Below are 19,776 nucleotides of genomic sequence, written 5' to 3' on the forward strand. Positions count from 1 at the left end.
TGGATGAATCATTGGTGGATATGCTCTCCCATTCAGTAGGTTGTCTTTTCACTTTGTTGATGGTTTCCTTTGCTGTGCAAAAACTTCTTAGTTTGATGTACTCCCACTTATTTTTTCTTTTGTTTCCCTTGCCTGAGGAGATATAGTGCCATGAGAAAATACTGCTATGAGAAATGTCCGAGATTTTACTGCCTATGTTTTCCTCTAGGATTTTTATGGTTTCCAATCTAATATTTAAGTCTTTAGTCCATTTTGAATTTATTCTGTGTATGGTGTAAGAAGGTGGTCTAGTTTCATTTTTTTTGCATGTATCTGTACAATTTTCCCAACACCATTTATTGACTATACTGTCTTTACCCCACTGTATATTTTTGCCCCCTTTGTTAAGTATTTATTGACCAGAAAGACATGGGTTTATTTCTGGGCTCTCTATTCTGTTCCACTGAACTATATGTCTGTTTTTATGCCAGTACCATGCTGTTTTGATTCCTATAATCTTATAGTATAGTTTAATATCAGGTAGCATGATTCCTCCAACTTTCTTCTTCTTTCTCAAGATTGTTGTGGCTATTTGGGGTCTTTTGTAGCTCCATATACATTCTTGGAATATCTGTTCTAGTCTGTGAAATACATCATTGGTATCTTGATAGGAATTGCGTGAAATCTGTAGATTGCTTTAGGTAGTATGAACGTTTTAATGATGTTAATTATTCCTATCTATAAACATGTTATATGCTTCCACTTATTTGTATCTTCCTCAATTTCTTTCTTCAGTGTCTTATAATTTTCTGAGTACAGGTCTTGTACCAGGAGTGGAATTTGGAACCAATCAGTCTGGAATATCCTGGTCAGCACTAGTGACCAGGAAATGCCAGGTAATCTGCCTGATAAGATCCCCTACTTCCCCCAAAGGAAAAGGTCCTTGCCTGGAATAATCCACTCTTTTCACTTAACTTTCTTGTCCCACCCTCTGTCTATAAAAACCTTCCAATGCTGTACATCTGAAACTAATATTAAATGTAAAAAAAAAAATATTTCCATTTTGTACAACTCCTTGGAGTACCTTCTAGATGAGATATGGCCCAATTCATGAATCACTTAATTAAGACAACTAAGTCTCCAGCAGTTCGATTTTCTTCTTTAACAATACTTAGGTAAAAATGTAAGGCTCTGTGCACTCACTGTATGTAAATTATACTTCAATAATGTAACAGCAGTGACTCCTGGCCCTGGGCCACTGTCATTATAAAGAGTCAGCAAACGCATTCCTACACCAGGCATTGGTAGGAGGCAAAATAAATGTCTCGTACATGTATTACAATGTCTCAAAGGTACAGGGAAACTATCATACTTAATAAAACATTAATTTCAGAGTATTATTAACTTCATAGTCACTCTTTCACCACACATTTTCCCATCAACAAAACAAACACTCCAAGAACAACCACAATCCTATTGGGACCGAAACAATTTTTTGAAATGCTACCTCTATCTGTCGTCTCTCGCCTAGAGATAAAGTCTACACTCAATCCAGCCAGCATCCAAGCTGGAACCCGCCCGCCTTACAGCCACCCCTCCACGGACCCCACAGGTAGTCGCCCCACTGCCCCTGGGTGGCTTTCCTCACTGCTCCACAAACAGGTCTTTCCCGTTCAAGCTCCCCCTTAGTGCCTAGCTGTTCCCGCTCCTCCTCCGCACCAGTCTGCTATCAGCTACCTGAATCTTTGGCTTTCTTCAAAGGCAGAACTCAAGGCCCGCTTCCTAGAGGTGTATGTCGTTGGGGAAGGGGTCTCCGGCCACCCTGGCGCATTGCCACTTCTCCTAACTCCTTTAGCATATTCACAGCCCTGGCTGAATGGCTGGGTATCCAAAAAGGTGCCTGGACTTCCTCTGTACAAATATCAATACAGTATCAGTCGGCATTACTATGTCCCAGCCACTGTTGTAAGTACTTTACTCCTTATACTCATTTAATCTTCATTCCGTCTTATTATACGGGAGGCACTATTCTTAGAGATTAAGGAACTGAGGCAAAGAAATTAAGGAAGTTGTCTATTATCTCCCGATTGGTAGGTAGGTGGCAAAGGCGAGATCTGACCCCAGACAACCTGACTACCTGAGAAGGTCTTCATTTACTTTTCTTTGAAGAATTTTAGGCTGACAATAGAATTGCAAAGAGTACAGAGTTCCTTTCACCCACTCTCCCTTGTTAACATCTTACGTTACCATGGCACATTGACCAAAACTTAAGAAATTAACACTGGTACAATAATATTAACTAAACCATAGACTGTATTCAGATTTCCCCAATTATTTTATTATTATTATTATTATTATTATTATTAATGACTTTTTAGCGAGAGAGGAAGGAAGGGGGGAAAGAAGGAGAAACATCAGTGAGAGAGCAAAACATCGATTGGCTGCTTCCTGCACACCCCTTACGAGGAATCAAACCGGCAACCTTTCAGGGCATGGGACGAAGCCCTACCAGCTGAGCCACCCGGCCAGGGCTGGACTTCCTTAATATTTTACTCATGTCCTTGTTCTGTTGCAAGACTTCACATTACACAGTCATAATTCCTTAGTCTCCCATCAGTGATAGTTTCTCAGTCTGTCCTTGTCCTTCCTGACCCTGTCCCTTTTAAATAATATGAATCAGGGATCTTGCAGAATGGCCTTCACTCTGAGTTTGTGTGTTTTCTCATGATTGCACTGAGGTGATGGGCTGTGGGGAAGAACATGAAGTGCTCTTCTCGACACATCCTACCAAGGGGCGAGTTATAGCAACATCACCCGTCACTGGTGATGTGAGCCGAGACCACTCGGTGAAAGAGGTGTCACCAGGACCTCCCACTGTACAGTTGCTACTGTTCCCTTTCCATCTCCTAGTATTAGCAAGCCAGCCTCTGAGTCAGCCCACACTCACGGGGAGAAGTGAACTCCATCTCCTGGAGAGAAGAGTTTTGAAGAATGTGGAGACGTGAGTTGAAGCCACCATAATAATTAATAAACATTTTAGGGAAGATGCTTTCAGGCACCTATTCTGTTTCTTCTGAAACTTTCACCCACTAATTTTGGCCTTCATTGATAAATCTTGCCTTTGGCTATTATAACTGTGGAGAGCTAATGGCAATTTTTTAGCTCCTCATTCCTTCTACATTTATTAACTGGAATTCTTCTGAAAGGAAGAGCTATCTCTTTCCTCCCATTTAATTATTTATTCAGTCATTTGTCATTAACTCAGGGATATTTATTTTATTCTTTGGTTAATAATCCAATGTTATCTATTTTGCTGTTCAAATTGTTTCAGCTTTGGCCACTGAGAGCTCTTTTGGGTTGGTTTCTGTGTTTTTGGACATTTCCTGTCTTTTTTAAATTTCCCCTGTCCCGGCCCTGGAATCAACCATTTCTCTGAGGAGTGGATAGGGCCCGTTATCATCAGGGAATTGGCAAATGCTGTATTCCTAAGCATCGCCTAGAGCGGCACACTCGGCATACAGTAATTGGGCACTAACCATATTTGCTATGAAAGCTGCGAGGGCTGAAAGGCAATGGCCCGCTCACACACACAGAGGAGGGGACAGACGCCCCCTCTCCTGCCCGGCCCTCTGGACAAGGTGTGCCCGGCCTCCAGCAGCTCCTGGTTCAGTGCAGTCAGTGCCCAGGGGCTCCTTCCCCAGCCTGGCTCGCAGCCGCCTCAGAGGTGCTGAAGCACCTTGCTCAGGACCCGTCAGGAAGCGCTACACACACGGCCTTTTTTACGGACGGACGGGGAAGCAGGTGCCAGAGAAGTAAAAGCATCCCTAAGATCAGCACCAGCAGGAATGGCGCTCTCGAGCCCTTGCCCAGAGGCAGCCTGCGCTCTGGAGGAGGAAGGTTCCTGGAGAAGTTTCCTGCACACATTTCCTGTCTCACCCAGGCCCTCTTCCCTCCGGAGTTCAAGCATGAGAGGATAAACTGAGACTCTATGTTCTTTCCCGACCCCAGACCGCGGCGAAGCTAAAACTCTATGACAAGAAGAACTTAAGGTTTGTGTTTTTTTTAAACTCAGAGATTTCATCCCGGTGTCTACACATCAAATAAAAGGCTAAAACCAAAATCAACGAAGGAGGGAGAAACAACACCAGATTTTGTTCCACTCAGACCCAGATGCCCACAGGAACCCAGGCCAATCCTAAGTTCTCAGTACAAATACTAAGTGGGCAATGAGAGGCAGGGAGGCTAAAACAAATGTAAACACAGTCAAACAACAATAAAAAGGAGGGGGTTAGGCCTTAGGTGTCAGCACTTCACAAGTCCCAGCACCTGGTGAGGAGGAAGCCGTGTGCACCAGCCTGATCCGTGCAGGATGACTGCAATGACCTGACATGTCATCACCAAGAGAAAAGCCAGAACACAGATCAGCAACAGAAAGCGTCTGAGAAAACACGGCAATGATGGTTAATAGGCTGTGACATAAGAGTCACATTTTTTTCAAAGATCCAGGCTGTGGTCCGAACTCACATTGAGGCTTGTGGGCAAATTGGTTTATTAGGATGACAACTAAGCCCCACAACTAGCCGACAGTAAAGACCCAATCTTAAGACAAAAAACACAGAACTTATAAGCAGCCAGTTTTATAGATTCCAAAGGGACCTCCCCAGACAAGATAAACCTTGGGTTTAGCTTCTACAAGATCATTTTATTGGCACTAGCAGCATTACACAAAGCTTACAGTTACACAGCTCCTCGCAGCAAACACAGATCTTCTGAAATGCGTGTGAGCACTCACTCAAAAGAATTAATATAAATAAGTATCATAGACATCTGCCAAGTGAATGAGAGGCTAAACCATACCTGGGCTGCCACTGTCCTTATTTCTCCTTGTAAATGAAAGATATAATTGACAAAAGTTAAATATTAAAGAGAGAGGTAACAGAAGCGATAACTAAAGACAATGAGTCTAACAGGTCATGATGGGTGGGAAAAAAGAGAGACATTAAAAAAGACAATTTTCTTGTTTGGGTCAACAGAACATAATAGGTAAAACTACAGGAATCATTATTTCTTATACACTCTTTCTTTAAAAAGAAAAACTGTTGAACTTTACAGTAAAGCACTAAGTCTTGAATCGTTTACTTACGAACCTTTTTGAAAGTCCGCCCTGGGTCTGGTAACTACAGCAAAAGGGCTGTTGGTAAGTGATGAGCGAGAAAATTATTCTCCAGCTAGGTCTTCAACATATAATTACGGAGATAGCAATCGCTTAAAAAGTAACAAATCTGGAATCGTTGCCAATTCCAGCATCTGAGGTATTTTCATTTGCAGGTAAAAGTAACAGAGCTATTCGATTATTGCTAAGCACACAGGACCCAGAGGTGTTTTCAGAGCTCGCAACTAGAACACTCTCTTTTCCTTACACTTCTCCCACCTGGGGACGCGGCTCTGGCAGCCGGCTCTCCATATGAAATGGCCTCTACAGGCCTTGCAAATGCAAAACCTCAGTCCTGAGCAAGTCACTTCACCTCTTTTCATCTCATTGGTAAAATGGCACTAATCCCCACACCGCTGGGTTGTGGGGACTAAAGGCCCCAGGGTCAGGGAAAGCGACATCCCTGTCCCACAACCCCGGGCTTCAAGCTGCTCCATCACCATGTGAAGCAGGCAGGACTCTCTGAAAATCATTCTGTGGACAAACTGCTGTTTAGGAATGTGAAATGCGATCATATACCACTCACTACTGAGGGAGGGAGGAGGGAGGAGGGACGAGAACTGCAAGCAGAGTTGGTAGCAATTGTTAGAAATAACTTCAAATACACACACCTCTGGCTTCCTGCCAACTGCTTAGCTTTACTCCCCTTGCACACATTTTGGCGTGGGCAGTACATCTGGCAGTCATGTGCCCAAAACAAATCTTTATCACTTTGAACTTGACACTTGGGGGGGGGGGGGCGGAGTGTCCTGAATTTTCTCAGATGAAACTCATGACTACGTTAACCTGCTTGAGAGGAAGGTGAGAATTTTCTAGAAGGAAATTTTGAAAAGACAAAAGGGGTACTTCTCCTCTTCATGAGCTGCATGGCATTGCTCTATATCCTCCAAACTAATATATTATTTGGCGTAAGTTTAAAGACATTCCCCTCACCCAACTTTCCTATATTCCAGGAAAATTCCTATGATTCCTTTAAAAATAAGCCTCTTGCCCTAACTGGTTTGGCTCAGTGGATGGAGCGTCGGCCTGCGGACTCAAGGGTCCCAGGTTCGATTCTGGTCAAGGGCATGTACCATGGTTGCGGGCACATCCCCAGTGGGAGGTGTGCAGGAGGCAGCTGATCGATGTTTCTCTTTCATCGATGTTCCTAACTCTCTATCCCTCTTCCTTCCTCTCTGTAAAAAATCAATAAAATATATTTTTTAAAAAAATAAGCCTCTCACTTTATGTAGTCAAAGTGTTGCTGAAGGGATTTTGTGCTCCATTCTTGGATAAAAGGAAGAATCCCCATTTGCATAAAAACTAGGAGCAAGGACTCGGGAGCCAGGCTGCCTGGGTTCAAAACTTTGGGCAAGCTACCTGACCCCTCTGTGCCTCAGTTTCCTCATCAGTAAAATGGGAGTGACACTAGTGCCTTTCCCAAAGCTGCTATGAGGCTAAAAGGAGTTAATACTTGTAAAGTGCTTAGAACAAAAAGCAACTGTGGAATTAAAATAAATAATTCCCTAATCAAACCCTCTGTAAAATATTACCTAAGCATGTAATAAATGCTGGCTTTAATCTCATCCAAAGAGACCGAGCCTTCTAGGCGGCCAGTGCAGTGGAGTGAGAGGCTCCTCCCTCTGCACCCTGTGTGTGGCCCCGAGCAGGTCCCCTTAACCTCTCCCCAGCCCTTCGCGCCTCTGGGAAAGGCACTGGTAAATGGGAATAATAACAATTGTCAGCAGGCACGCTGCAAAGGTCAATGAGAGAGCAAAGCATTAGGTGCCCAAAAAGTGAAACACCGCCCCCTCCCAAACACACACGTACATACCCACCCACAGGCAGGCCAGCCTGCAGCACTGAGCGGTTGTGAATTAACCTGTGAAGCAAGCACCTCAAACTCTGCAATCTGGGTGGGGCTTTGCCTTGAAGTTTTATCAAGGCTGTCGGGCAACCGGAAGCAGCAAGAGTAAGGCAGCTGGATCCAACTAGGACAAGAGTCAATGCGCCCACTTCTCAGGCCGGGTCGGAGAACGATGGGGAGCACGACGCCAAAAGCTATGAACAAGGACGAGGGCTCCCCTCCGGGCCAGCAAAGGAGCGAAAGACCTAAAAGCAAACACCAGAAAGTCTAAGAACCTTCCAGCGACTCCGGTGAACAGCCCTGAGTGACGTTCTGTAATGTTTTCTGGTCACCAGGCTCCTTATAAGTAGGTCTTGATTGTATTTAAAATGAAAAGTAACTTGAGAAAAGGACTATGTTTAAAGGAATGAGAAGGAAAATCGCACTGGATGTGACTCCGGTGAAAGGAGAGCAAGGCGACAGCCGGGTCCCGCGGGCAGCAGGGCTGTGTGCGGGCAGGAGCCCCTTGGAAGGCCCTTCCTGGGGTTAAATCACGCGCCACCTCCCAATAAACTAGCCCGTTTCCTAAATACCCGATGCCTCAGGAAACAGCACCACGTTCCTACCCGTTCACAGGTAAGAATGGAGAGTTTCCAACTTTTAAAAATAAATATTCCTGTAAGAAATTACAATCCCTCTGAGATTCTAAGCTTTTGCTGCAACTGAAGAGAATTACAATTAGGAAATCTGAGTGTACACATTGAAAGCTGAAAGACACAAAGTGCACAAAAGGATGGATGATTATAAAATTTTTATTTTCTTAATACTAGTAAGGACAACACTTACTAGCGCCTTGAGATGTAAAAAGGAATGCTGCTAACCCACTGTCAGGAGTGCGCAATCAATGCTGACGACTCATGCTATTACTAGTGGGACAGACATTTGGGGCTGCTGTTCCAATCACAGTGAAGACCTGACTGGTCTGCATACATCACGCTGTTCTAGCACCACTGCCAGGGACGAGTGCCGTGTGCAGCCGCGACAGGGGACCGACCGCACAGGGAGGTACAGCCACAGCCTCCGCCTTGCAAGAATCATGCAGCACCCCCCACGTCCCCACCCCCCCCACCCCCGGCTCCCCCCGACCCCCCCACCCCCCCCACCCTCCCCACCCTCCCGACAACAGTGCTGACTGGCTCCCTGGCACTACGAAGGGCGCGTGTTTAAGATTCATCTTCCTTTCTCAATAAATGAAGTCCAATATATGTATTTCTTCTGTTACTTTTATTTTCATCTGCACTGATGACAATGCTCTTTGAAGACTCTAAGAGCCCAACATGCAAGGGCTGTGCACTCCGTCCGTGACGGAGCTGGGTGCTGGCGAAGCCTCACCGAGGCCGAGGCCTCGCTGCAGGAGAACCCTGACTGCCCAACAACTGTCAACAAGGGAGACAAACGGGCGGGTCCACGCTGCTTTTATCACACTTAAACTGACTCTAGGCGTAGCATTTGGAGGGTGAGTCCATGGGGGATCTGAGCCAAGGCAGAAGGACCCGGACCCAGTTTCCCAAATACAAAACCAGTCAATAAAATATAACCCCCCCAAAAATGCTCTCATATATGGCTGAGCTCAGAACCAAGTAAAAAAAATACATAGGTGTCAAATGCAATAAATCAGAAATCAACAAGGAGACAGAAAAATGTGCCCAGTAGACTTAATGAAGGGCAGTTCAACTGACTCTTCAATGTTATGTAAAAAGTGTGACACCATGATACGTATTCAGAGTAACAAATGAGAGTGAATAATCTAAGTGACACTCAGTCAGACATATCTAGATTCTTATATAGAGTCGCCCTATACAGCTGGTGGGAAAACACCATTCCAAGTGGGTCTCCCATAATTACAACCGAAAGAAATCTGTCTACTCAAGTCCCTAGAGCATCTTTTTAAAGATTTCTCACCTATAGGGTCACCTATGATCAGCAGGAAACTTAGAGAGAGAGAGAGAGAGAGAGAGAGAGAGGCTGATTAGAAGCCAGGTGAACTTCTCTCTCGAAGATTAGAACATTTGATTGTAAATGGCCAGCTGAACAAGCATGAACTGGACCTCTGAGTAAAAGACCACTCAACTGAAATACACAAAAACACACAACATCACTTCATTACAAACCAATTCAACTGTTTTTCATGGGAAAGTAAAATTGACAAAGTCTAAATGTCTCAAAGCACATTTTAAAAAGGTTATTACAGAACCACAGCTATATTTAAATAAATGAGTTCATAGTATTTACCAAAAAAAAACCTCATTAGACACCTCTGAGGACTACTGAAAAACCAATCTGATCTGAAAACTGGTAAGTAAGGGAAAAGAATCAAGCACTGAATTCATGTTTCCTGCACAGACTGTACCTCAGATAACCAGGTCATTCATAACAGGAGGTTTCTCTACAAAGTTTCTTTCTAAAAAGTATTCCAGTCAACAAGGGAAGAAGGTGAAACAGAAATCAAAATTTCACCATTTTGCAAACTCTTAGCTAAATCATGGATCTAGGCCAGGGGTGGGCAAACTTTTTGACTCGAGGGGCACAACGGGTTCTTAAACTGGACCGGAGGGCCGGAACAAAAGCATGGATGGAGTGTTTGTGTGAACTAATATAAATTCAAAGTAAACATCATTACATAAAAGGGTACGGTCTTTTTTTTTTTTTTAGTTTTATTCATTTCAAACGGGCAGGATCCGGCCCGCGGGCCGTAGTTTGCCCACGGCTGATAGGCAGTGATGGCCGCCAACATCACAAAAAAGACTATTCTGAAGGAAGAACTCCCGCCAAAAAAATCTCAACCTGAGTCCGACCAAGTCTCCAGGTCTGATTTCTATCTTACAGGAAACACTGGGGACAGATGAACCTGCTGAAGGGTACCGCAGAGACAGTCAGCAAAACCCAGCCTGTGGGAAGTGGGGCAAATGACCTTTGTCTTCAACAAATAGACTGGAAAGAAAAAACGACCGAGATGAAAGGCACAGATATAAAGAGACTTAAGAGCCACATCGAGCGAATGGAATGTGTGGGCCTTGTCTGGACACAGATTTGAACAAACTAAAAGTAAAGTATTTTAGACAATATGGAAAACATGAACCTTGACTGACTAAACGTTGGATAATTTTAAAGAACTGCCATTTTCTAGGTGTGATAATGATATGGTGAATAACTTTTTCTTTTTTAAGTTTTTTTTTTAATGTGAAGGAAGCCTATTTTTTATTTTTTTAAATACATTTTATTGATTTTTTTAAAGAGAGGAAGGGAGAGGGATAAAGAGTTAGAAACATCGATGAGAGAGAAACATCAATCAGCTGCCTCCTGCACACCTCCTACTGGGGATGTGCCCGCAACCAAGGTACATGCCCTTGACAGGAATCGAACCTCTATCCACTGAGCCAAACCGGTCAGGGGATGGTGAATAACTTTTAAAGTGTTCTTATCTTTCAAAGATATATCCTTAAATAATAAGATATATAGGATTTTCTTCATAATAATTGAGGTAAGGGGGGTGCTAAAAAGAAACAGAATTAATTGGTCATAAGCCGTTAATTGTCTTATGGGAGCATAAGGTATGCGAGGATTCATTATTTTATACTCTTGGCTTCTGTATGCTTGAAATTTCCCATAATAAAACTAGGACTACGAAAGAAACTGGGTTTTGTCCCATTCTGCTTGGAGCATATTGCTCCATGCGTTTGTATGACTAATGGCCCTCTTTTCAACATTTTGCCTCTGAAGAGGGACCCAAGAGGCCCCAACTTGACCATTAAAAATCCTGTGTCTGGTCCTGGCTGGTATGCTCAGTGGTTAGTGTCGGCCCACGCATGGAAGGGTCTCAGGTTCCATTGTTGGTCAAGGGTACATACCTGGGTTGCAGGTTCAATCCCTGGCCCTGGTCATGGTGAGTGCAGGAGGCACCCAATGGATGTGTCTCTCTCACATGATGTTTCTGTCTCACTACCCCCCCGCCCCACCACCCAGCTTCTCTCCCTCCCTTCCACTTTCTCTCTAAAAAAAAAGCAAGGAAAAAAATGTCCTCAGAGGAAAAAATGTGAGGATTAACAATAAAAGATCCTGTGTCTGCACAAAGGTAACTTTCTAAATATAAGTAGCATTTAACAGCAATAGATTAGTACATTACTTTCCAATCAAAAGGGCCGAGGAGATGGAAGGGGCCTTAGAATTATTACAAGGGTCCTTGAATTCAGCTGCACAGATGTTGAATTGCAATGGTTGAATGCTCAAATTACACCTACTATCCTACTGAGTATATAAAGTGTTACAAACATGAGTGTGCACAAAAACCACCCACAAGGATGTACATACAGTGCTGCTCCAATAGCAAAAACTACACACAAACTGCTGTCTGATGGCAGGGGAGGGGTTCGATGAGTTCCAGTTCATGCACACGGTGGAATACCACTCACCCGTTTCACATGAGGTTGAGAATAGAAAATGGGAAAGTGTTCACAATATAGTAAGTGAAAATCAGAGACAAAGTATGTACACAACAATGTCATTTGTTTTTCTTTAAAAAAAAAGAAATAAAGTCCGCATAGAAAAAAGACCAAAGTGTGTACACCCAAATTAAAACAGTTAATTTCTTTAGGTAGTGGAATTATACATGATTTTATTTTCTTCTTTGTGTTTTTATGAGTCTAGCAATTTTTCTATAATAAAGGCAGAGATCTGGATTCCTTTATCTACAATTCAGAAATCCAAAAAGCATTTTCAAAAGCTTAATGGCAAACTCGTTTAGGTACAGAACCTGACCTAAACCAGCACGGAGCCACTCTATGCTTACTCCATCTACCGTATTTACAGATCTCACAGCAGAAATATGCTCCAGTGCTGTCCCAGATCCCACTAGGGCAGTGATGGCGAACCTATGACACGCATGTCAGAGGTGACACGCGAACTCATTTTTTTGGTTGATTTGTCTTTGTTAAATGGCATTTAAATATATAAAATAAATATCAAAAATATAAATCTTTGTTTTACTATGGTTGCAAATATCAAAAAATTTCTAGGACATGACCACAAAACATTTCCCCAATAGGTTTTTTTCTGCTATGTTGGTAGCATAGCATTCAGCCTACTGGGAACATTTAAAAAAAAAATTTTTTTTTTCTATATGTGACACAGCACCAGAGTTAAGTTAGGGTTTTTCAAAATGCTGACACGCCGAGCTCAAAAGGTTCGCCATCACTGCACTAGGGGCTCAGTATTACCCTCCCAAAACCCAAAGATTCTGGATTCTAAACCCCAAGGTTTTAGACAAGAAATTGTGGACCTGTATCAGTTTGTAACTTTGCCACCATTACCATTTTTAGGCTTCTCAAAATGGGACTCGTATCTGAAAAGGTTGGGTGCCCCTGCTATCAATAATACATTTTAAAGAATGAATCATCAATAAAAAATATGTTAACACACAGGATTACCATTCCAGAATCATCACAGGTGGCAAACACGGTCAGACACAGTTAGCTCATGTGATGCTGCTTCAGGAGGTAAGCACTGCCCCAGACCTTTACACAAATGAAGACACAGGTGCTCAGAGGGGTTATATAACTTGCCTAAGTCACAGGCAGAGTTGGGATAGAACCTGGCCCTTAGGGGCTATGCTACTAAGTAAGCTAGCAAGCCAGGGCAGTTCTTTATTTTTTAAAATATTTTTTATTGATTTCAGAGAGGAATGGAGAGGAAGAGAGAGACAGAAACATCAATGATGAGAGAATCATTGATCCGCTGTCTCTGCAGGCCCCAAACTGGGGATAGAGCCCGCAACCTGGGCATGCGCCCTGACCAGGAATCGGACCATCACCTCCTGGTTCACAGATCGATGCTCAACCACTGAGCAACTCTGGCCAGGCAGGGGCGGTTCTTAATGGTGGTAATAACATCACAAGTAAAGCAGAGACAACTGACTTTTGTTTTAAAAACTTTTTTGATTTGTAAACTAAACAAACTTGATCTACAAATTACTGAGAAAGGATAAATATGAAGCCTTACCATATAATTTGTAGCATTACTACCATTAACTCTAACCACACCAAAGTTATTTGAGGATGTCCTATGAATATAACGATATAATTTTCTGTGCCACAGAAAATCTCCCAGTAATCTTTTGGAAGTCGGTGTGGGAACATTTTCTCCAGAAAAACCACGTTCCTGCCCACAGGAGAGCCCGGCATGTCCAAGAGCAAACGCTCCGCCATCTACTTTTGGGGTTTCCTTGGTGTCTCTGGACTATAAAACCCAGTAACTTACTTTCCCTGCTGACGACTAAGGCAGAAATAGCCTTGACTTCCTCTTTGCAACCTGAAATTCACAGCTGTTTGGGGTGAACAAGGGGGGTGAGAGGGGAAATCCTCCGGCAGGGATTTTCCTGGCCAAGGACGCAACTTTCACCGGGGCCATAACCTCCAGGCCCGTGCCCAGGCTGGCGCTGGCTGGGTACAAATCACACTCTTCAGACCACAAGGCTGCTTCCCTGCTTCCGGTCTCTCATTTTTGTAACCAAGACAGTAAAAACTGAACTTCCATAGAACACAGGAAAAGGGAGACCCCTGGCTTATCAAACTTCTAAGTTACTTTTCACCACAAGTGGATCCCTTACGCAGTTTGGAGGAGGCGCTTTCTAGATTTTCAGATGTAGAACGACCACACACCCAGGAAGGCTATCTCGCTCTGTTTTGTGGTGTGTGTTTTTCACAAGAAACTGCGTTCTGCGCTAGAGAAAGCAAAAAACGCACAGCAATTCCCACGTAAAGGACAGGCTGCCATCCCCATGAAATCATACTTAAGGGAAGTATTTTAAAAAGCTCTCCAAAAGCCACTGCAGTGAGTTAAGGAGGTTTAGTGGGAGATCCTGAAAACTGCTATCCTGACGGGGAGCTGTGCTTGGCTTTGACTTTATTTTTTCGTTCTCTCAGAAGAGCAGGAACTTACGTCAGACAAGTCCCTGAGATCCTGCTTCCAGCACCTCCCACTCTACAGTCCCCACAGGGTCCCAGCTGCCCTCTTCCCAGGGACATTCAAATCCTTTTGCCCCAAACAGGCACATTCTCAAGAAAGCTGCCCCATGGGAGCGGGAGGGCGAAAGGAACGGGCTACAGATGCCTTCTGGGGTGGATGAAAGACCCATTCCATAGAACGGTTATGCTAACTGCTCTTTTATCTTCTAGGTCTAAATTCCTTAAATAAATATTAGGGATCTTTCTTTAAAAGCAATGAATAATTTGTCATATCTTCTGACATTTGAGAGAACCTGTTATTGTTCCTAAAATGGAGTCCATTTTTTCAAAACTTTTCATTCTTCATTTCTTATTTCAGAACCTTTCCATATCTTTGGGAAACTCTGGCTGTTTTTGGAGTCTTCCCTGTCCTTCCTCCCACCCCAAATGGTAGAGTAAAAACAAGTCTATAGCCATACTTATCGCTACAATGAATATAAATGTAAATAAATGTCTGTAAGTGTTTCTATTTCTCCAGCAGCTTTCCCTGGCTTGTCCTTTTCTCATGCTTGAGAAACCAAGCGTAGGATGTGTCTAAACCAGCGGTTCTCAACCTGTGGGTCGCGACCCCTTTGGCGGTAGAACGACCCTTTCACAGGGGTCGCCTAAGTCCATCCTGCATATCAGATATTCACATTACGATTCATAACAGTAGCAACATTACAGTTACGAAGTAGCAACGAAAATAATTTTATGGTTGGGTCACAACATGAGGAACTGTATTTAAAGGGCCAGAAGGTTAAGAACCACTGGACCATGACCAGTCTCCTCCTCAATTGCACTTTTGCCTTCGTTTCTCTGTGCTTCTGAGCCCTCAGGAGTCGTGTTAGTTCACATCATTCACATGCATTCACTTTCACACACGTCAGTATGTAGCTCACAATTCAAATGATAGTTTTAATATGTGGTAGTTTTTCTTAACGTTTCCTTTTCTCAGATCTGTCCACCCTTTAGTTGACAGAATTCATCTTTAACCCAAATCTTAGTGAATTCTCATACAGAAGCTGCTTTCCTGGAAATCAGTAGCTTCCCTAACCATAAACTCTCGTCACGTGGGAATCTGAGTGTCAACTATGGCCCAGGGCTAAAAAATACCTGAGTTAAAAGAAGTCTGGCGAGCTGCACTCCTGCCCTGCTGGCTCTGCGGGCAGCACTGAGGCGGCCATCAAGATCGAGTGCCCTGCAAAGGGCAGAAAGGGAGCCAGGAAGAGTGTGCCTGGCCCATTCTCTGAGAAAGACTGGCATGACGTGCAAGCTCCCACTATGCTCAACACACGAAATGGTGGAAAACATCAGTCACGAGAATTTGAGGAACCAGAATTGCACCTGATGGTCTCAGGGGTCTCATTTTTTAAATGAGCCTCACTGACCTGCAGAATGAAGTTGCAATTAGAAAATTCAAGCTTATTACTGAGGAAATTCAGGGCAGAAACTGCCTAATTTCCATGGCCTGGATCTTACCCATGACAAAATGTGCTCCATGGTCAATACATGGCGGACCATGAGCTCATGTCGGTATCAAGACTGTGGATGGTGATTTGCTTCACCTGTTCTGTGCTGGTTGTACTAAAAATTAAAACAATCGGATTCAGAAGACCTCTTATGCTTATCAACAGGTCTGCCAAACCCGGAAGATGATGGAAATGACGGAAATGACCCGAGAGAGCTGACAAATGACTTGAACGAAGTCAATAAAATGACTCCAGATCGCACTGGGAAAGACATGGAAAAGGCTGGCCAGCCTAGTTATCCGCTCCGAGAAGTCTTTGTCAGAAAGTCAAACGCTGAAGAAGCCCAAGTTTGAACTGAGGAAACTCACGGAGCTTCACGGTGAAGGTCGCAGCTCTGGGAACCTCCTAGGGGGGAGACAGGCGCTAAAGGTGATCGAGCTGACGGGCATGCGCCCCAGTCCAAGAATCTGCTTAACTCAGACTTACGGGTGACAAACAGAAAATCCAATTTGTGAAAAAATAGTTGACACAGCGCCGGTCCGAGCCACAGACTGAAGGCATGCGTCTGTTCAACCATCAGGACGTGAGCCATTATTATGTAAGGTAAAATCCACGCTCTCCGGCACGTCTGTAGCACTAGATATTTTGGATAGCTATGCTTTCTAGGTAATCTACTTCTTGTCCTTTTAAGTCACAAAAATTACATCTGAATCATTTTGGATAGAAAACCAAGATGTGTTTCCTACTTTCATTAGCAAGCTATAGTGAACATAATTTAATCTTTATTTAATGGCTAAGAGTCATAATAAACAGGAATTATATAGCACTAAGCTATAGTTTGGTGATACTTGGGGCCTCACCTGGTGTATAGGGCTATATACCTCTATGTTAATAGTCTTAAATTACGGGGGCGGGGACGAGATCCTAGATTTTAATTGCTTTTTCTGTTTCTAATTTTGTCAATCATACAGACATAACATACTACCATAAACACTGTAAGACCATGTATTGGGAGACGGACTAATTTTTTTTTTTCAAAGTGTGAGAAAGTTTATTTAGAAAGTTAGGGAGGTAGCGGTGAGCCAGCTGGACTGTGTAGGCTCAGGAAACAAGTTACAGAGGCAGCAGAAGGGCCCTTGGAGCTTAGGAGAGAGAAAGGCAAGGCTGCTGGGGGGAAAGGCGTGGGTGGGATGGACTAATTTTGATTGAGTGCCTACTACATGCCAGGTCTGAGCTAAAACTTAGCAGTGTGTCTAGAAATTGGCCTGGCACAAAGTGGATGAAGGGTAAACATTTGGTAAGTGAGTGGCATTCATGTGCCTGTCTGAGCAGGTCCGTTCCCTTATTTCCTGTTTCTTATCTGCCATAGTTTGGAAAAGACACCCAAGTGAGAAATAACACCATTTAAAATGCCTGGCATGATACTTCACACACAGCAGGTGCAGCATGGCAAGCTTGTATGTGCTGAACTGAACTGAGGGTGGCTAGCAGTACTTACAATGTGCCAGAAACTGGGGTTTCTAACACATATTACCTAAGACAGTCCTATAAGGCAGATAATATCATCCCCATTTTATGTGCAGATATTAAGGTTCAAAGTGGTTGAGTAACCTGTATCGTCAGTGGCGGTAGTAACATGAACCCAGGCGGTCTGACTCCAGACAAGGGGCTCAGCACAGTACTCCGCTGCCCCTGAATGTATGCGGTAAATAAGGGACGGTCGGAAGGGCAGGCAGTAAATAACAACTTTTTTTTTTTTTTTTTTTTTTTAAGTCTAGAAGTCTTCTTTGCTGACTTTCTGACTCTCAGGTACGTTCTCAATGGTGAGGGTTACTACATGTAAGCAGTATACTGACAGGCCAAAGCAATAAACTGTGGAAGCTGGGCAAGCAAAGTATTCGTCGACAACTACTGTTACCTACAGATGATGGGTTCCAAAGTGTGCCCGAGAGATCAGTGTGCGTTGGGGTCACTCAGGACAGCTTTGCGAAGCTAAGGCCTAAGCCCTAGCAGTGGAAGAGAAAAGGGGAGGGGCACTGTGTAGCTTAAGAATAAGCACAGAGCTTTTGTGGAATGAGGGGGAGGGTCGTACACAGAGGACTAGAGGGACAGATCGATAAACGAAAAGACAAGCACACGTGTGGTCTGGAACATTTATATGCACTGCAGCTGTAAGCTCCTACTCCTGCCCGCTTAACTTGGTCACTCAAACAGCTGGACAAACGTCGCCTGCAGTGAGCAGTACCGGTGGGGGCAGGACAGGGAAGCTAACCCAAAGGCCAAGTCTGAAACCACGATTCCACTGCTCTAGTTAAACACCCAGGGTCCCTGAGGTGGGTGGTGGTGGGCAGGGGGACCCACCCTCTCCTGTTCCCAAATCTCAAAAGGCAAGACATGCTGACCTAGGGATTATTTAAACACACGGTCTCGTTTGCTTACAAGTCTCTGGCTAGATTGAACCAGCCACCTCTAATTAATGACACACACCCAGTGGAACAAGTGCCTGCAGATCCTCCCCTGCCCCCAGGGGTCACAGGGAGGAGACGCTCCGAGGCTATCTACCATCTCTCCACCAGCCAAGGGAGCACGTCAGGAGTCAGCTCTCCTACGCAGGGAATGGAGACAGCACCATGCACACTTTATGACAAACTGGACATAGTCTGTTAGCAGGAGGCCCAAAGTAAAAGCACTGTGCTCATCAAACATTTCCTAGTCTTGCTTAACTACATGGCAGCTAACTCCTCAGCAAAATTTCAACAGTCTCTGAGTGAGAGCACCAAGAGTGACGTGACCTGTGCTTGAAGCCAGGAGGGACGTGAAAGTCTCTCTCACTTCAGCAGGATATACTGGAGGTTACGGTATCTCTGGCAAACCTCCAAATGCTACATCATTCCACTCATTAGAAACAGGCACCTCTGAACTTGTATACTCTTTCTCATCTCTCAGACATCAAGAAGTGCAGAAATATCAAAGCAATCCAGGGAAGATTCAAAACCCAATCCACTCATTTGAAGTACATTTTTCAACACCTGCGATCGAGGGACTGGGCATATAAACACGAGAAGACGAAATCACTCCGCAAGATGGAGATGTATCCATCAATCCGTTTATCATTACCACTCAAGGCTCCAGCAGGAAGTTCTTCTAGGGTCCCACTCACACCACGTAAGTTTCCTTTCCCACTCTGGGCCTCCCCTCCAGGTGTGCCCCCCTGGCACACTCTACTTCGCCTACCCAGACCCTCACTTCCTTCAAAGCCAGCGGAAGTCCCCCTCCTCCAGGAAGCCCAGATATCCATCTCATTTCTCTGAACTAACAATTACGGTATCACCATCAGTTTATTTAGAAATGTATTGTCCTCTAATACTCTTACTCAACAAACCCTGAGTACCAAGTGTGTGGCAGCATTTTTCCAGGGGCTGGAGAAATTGCAGCAAAAGTCCAGGTGTCTTAACCCCCAAAACAACGCCTTAAGGAGAGTTCTTCTCTTATAGTACTTTTAAAAATCTTTCTATATTAGAGCGGGGTTCCCACTCGGTGTGGTGCTTAATGCCTAACAATTTATTAGAGCCTCGGGCTTCCTTGGTCCAAGCTCACCCAAACTGACGTTACATAAACTAAAGGGGAACAAAAGCAAACCACGCCGTTTCTAAATGAACTTCCACTTCTTAAAAACCTCAAAAGAACAAGGAAGGAAAAGAAAACAGGCTATGAAAGTGCTGCTGAGCCAACACATGTTACTCACGCTGACAATCCCTCCCTCCAAGCCATGCAAAGTGATCTTTCCTTCTCCATCCTCACAGCTCAGGTTCAAGTGTTTATTTTAAGAGACCATGGAGAAGTTGGGAGCACCCCTCCGTTTCCTAAACAAGTCTTTTCTGAAGTTTTATTTCTTGACGAATAAGCCCCCTAATGAATCCTGCATCTGCCACTTAACAGGCTGACTAATCCAATGAGGTCCACTACAAGGAACTCGAGTCTGAGCTTCAAGCACAAGAAGGGCTCAAAGAACACCCTAAAGGTGTTAAGTCCAGAGACAATTTTCATGTAAACAACAAAAGCCAGGTCCTGCGGAGCCCGGTGGGAGATTCCAAGTTCCCAAAAGAAGGGAAGCAAGAGAATTTCCTCCAGGGGCGCCGCGAGCTTCTGCAAGGATGGGCAGTTTCTGCAGGAGGAGAGGGAGATTTTTAAAATACTATATATATATATATATTGCTCTAGAGTGGCTTGTTGCATACGACCGCTGGCACC

The 19,776-nt window shown here is 44.1% G+C and overlaps 1 protein-coding gene across 6 annotated transcripts in view; it reads right to left on the reverse strand.

Moving 5' to 3' along the window:
* ANKS1A (ankyrin repeat and sterile alpha motif domain containing 1A) overlaps positions 1-19,776 on the reverse strand; it is a 178,359-nt gene that overhangs the window by 158,013 nt on the left and 570 nt on the right. The window lies entirely within an intron of this gene.

This window comes from Myotis daubentonii, chromosome 6, assembly GCF_963259705.1.
Source record: "Myotis daubentonii chromosome 6, mMyoDau2.1, whole genome shotgun sequence".
In the NCBI taxonomy this organism is placed as follows: Eukaryota; Metazoa; Chordata; class Mammalia; order Chiroptera; family Vespertilionidae; genus Myotis; species Myotis daubentonii.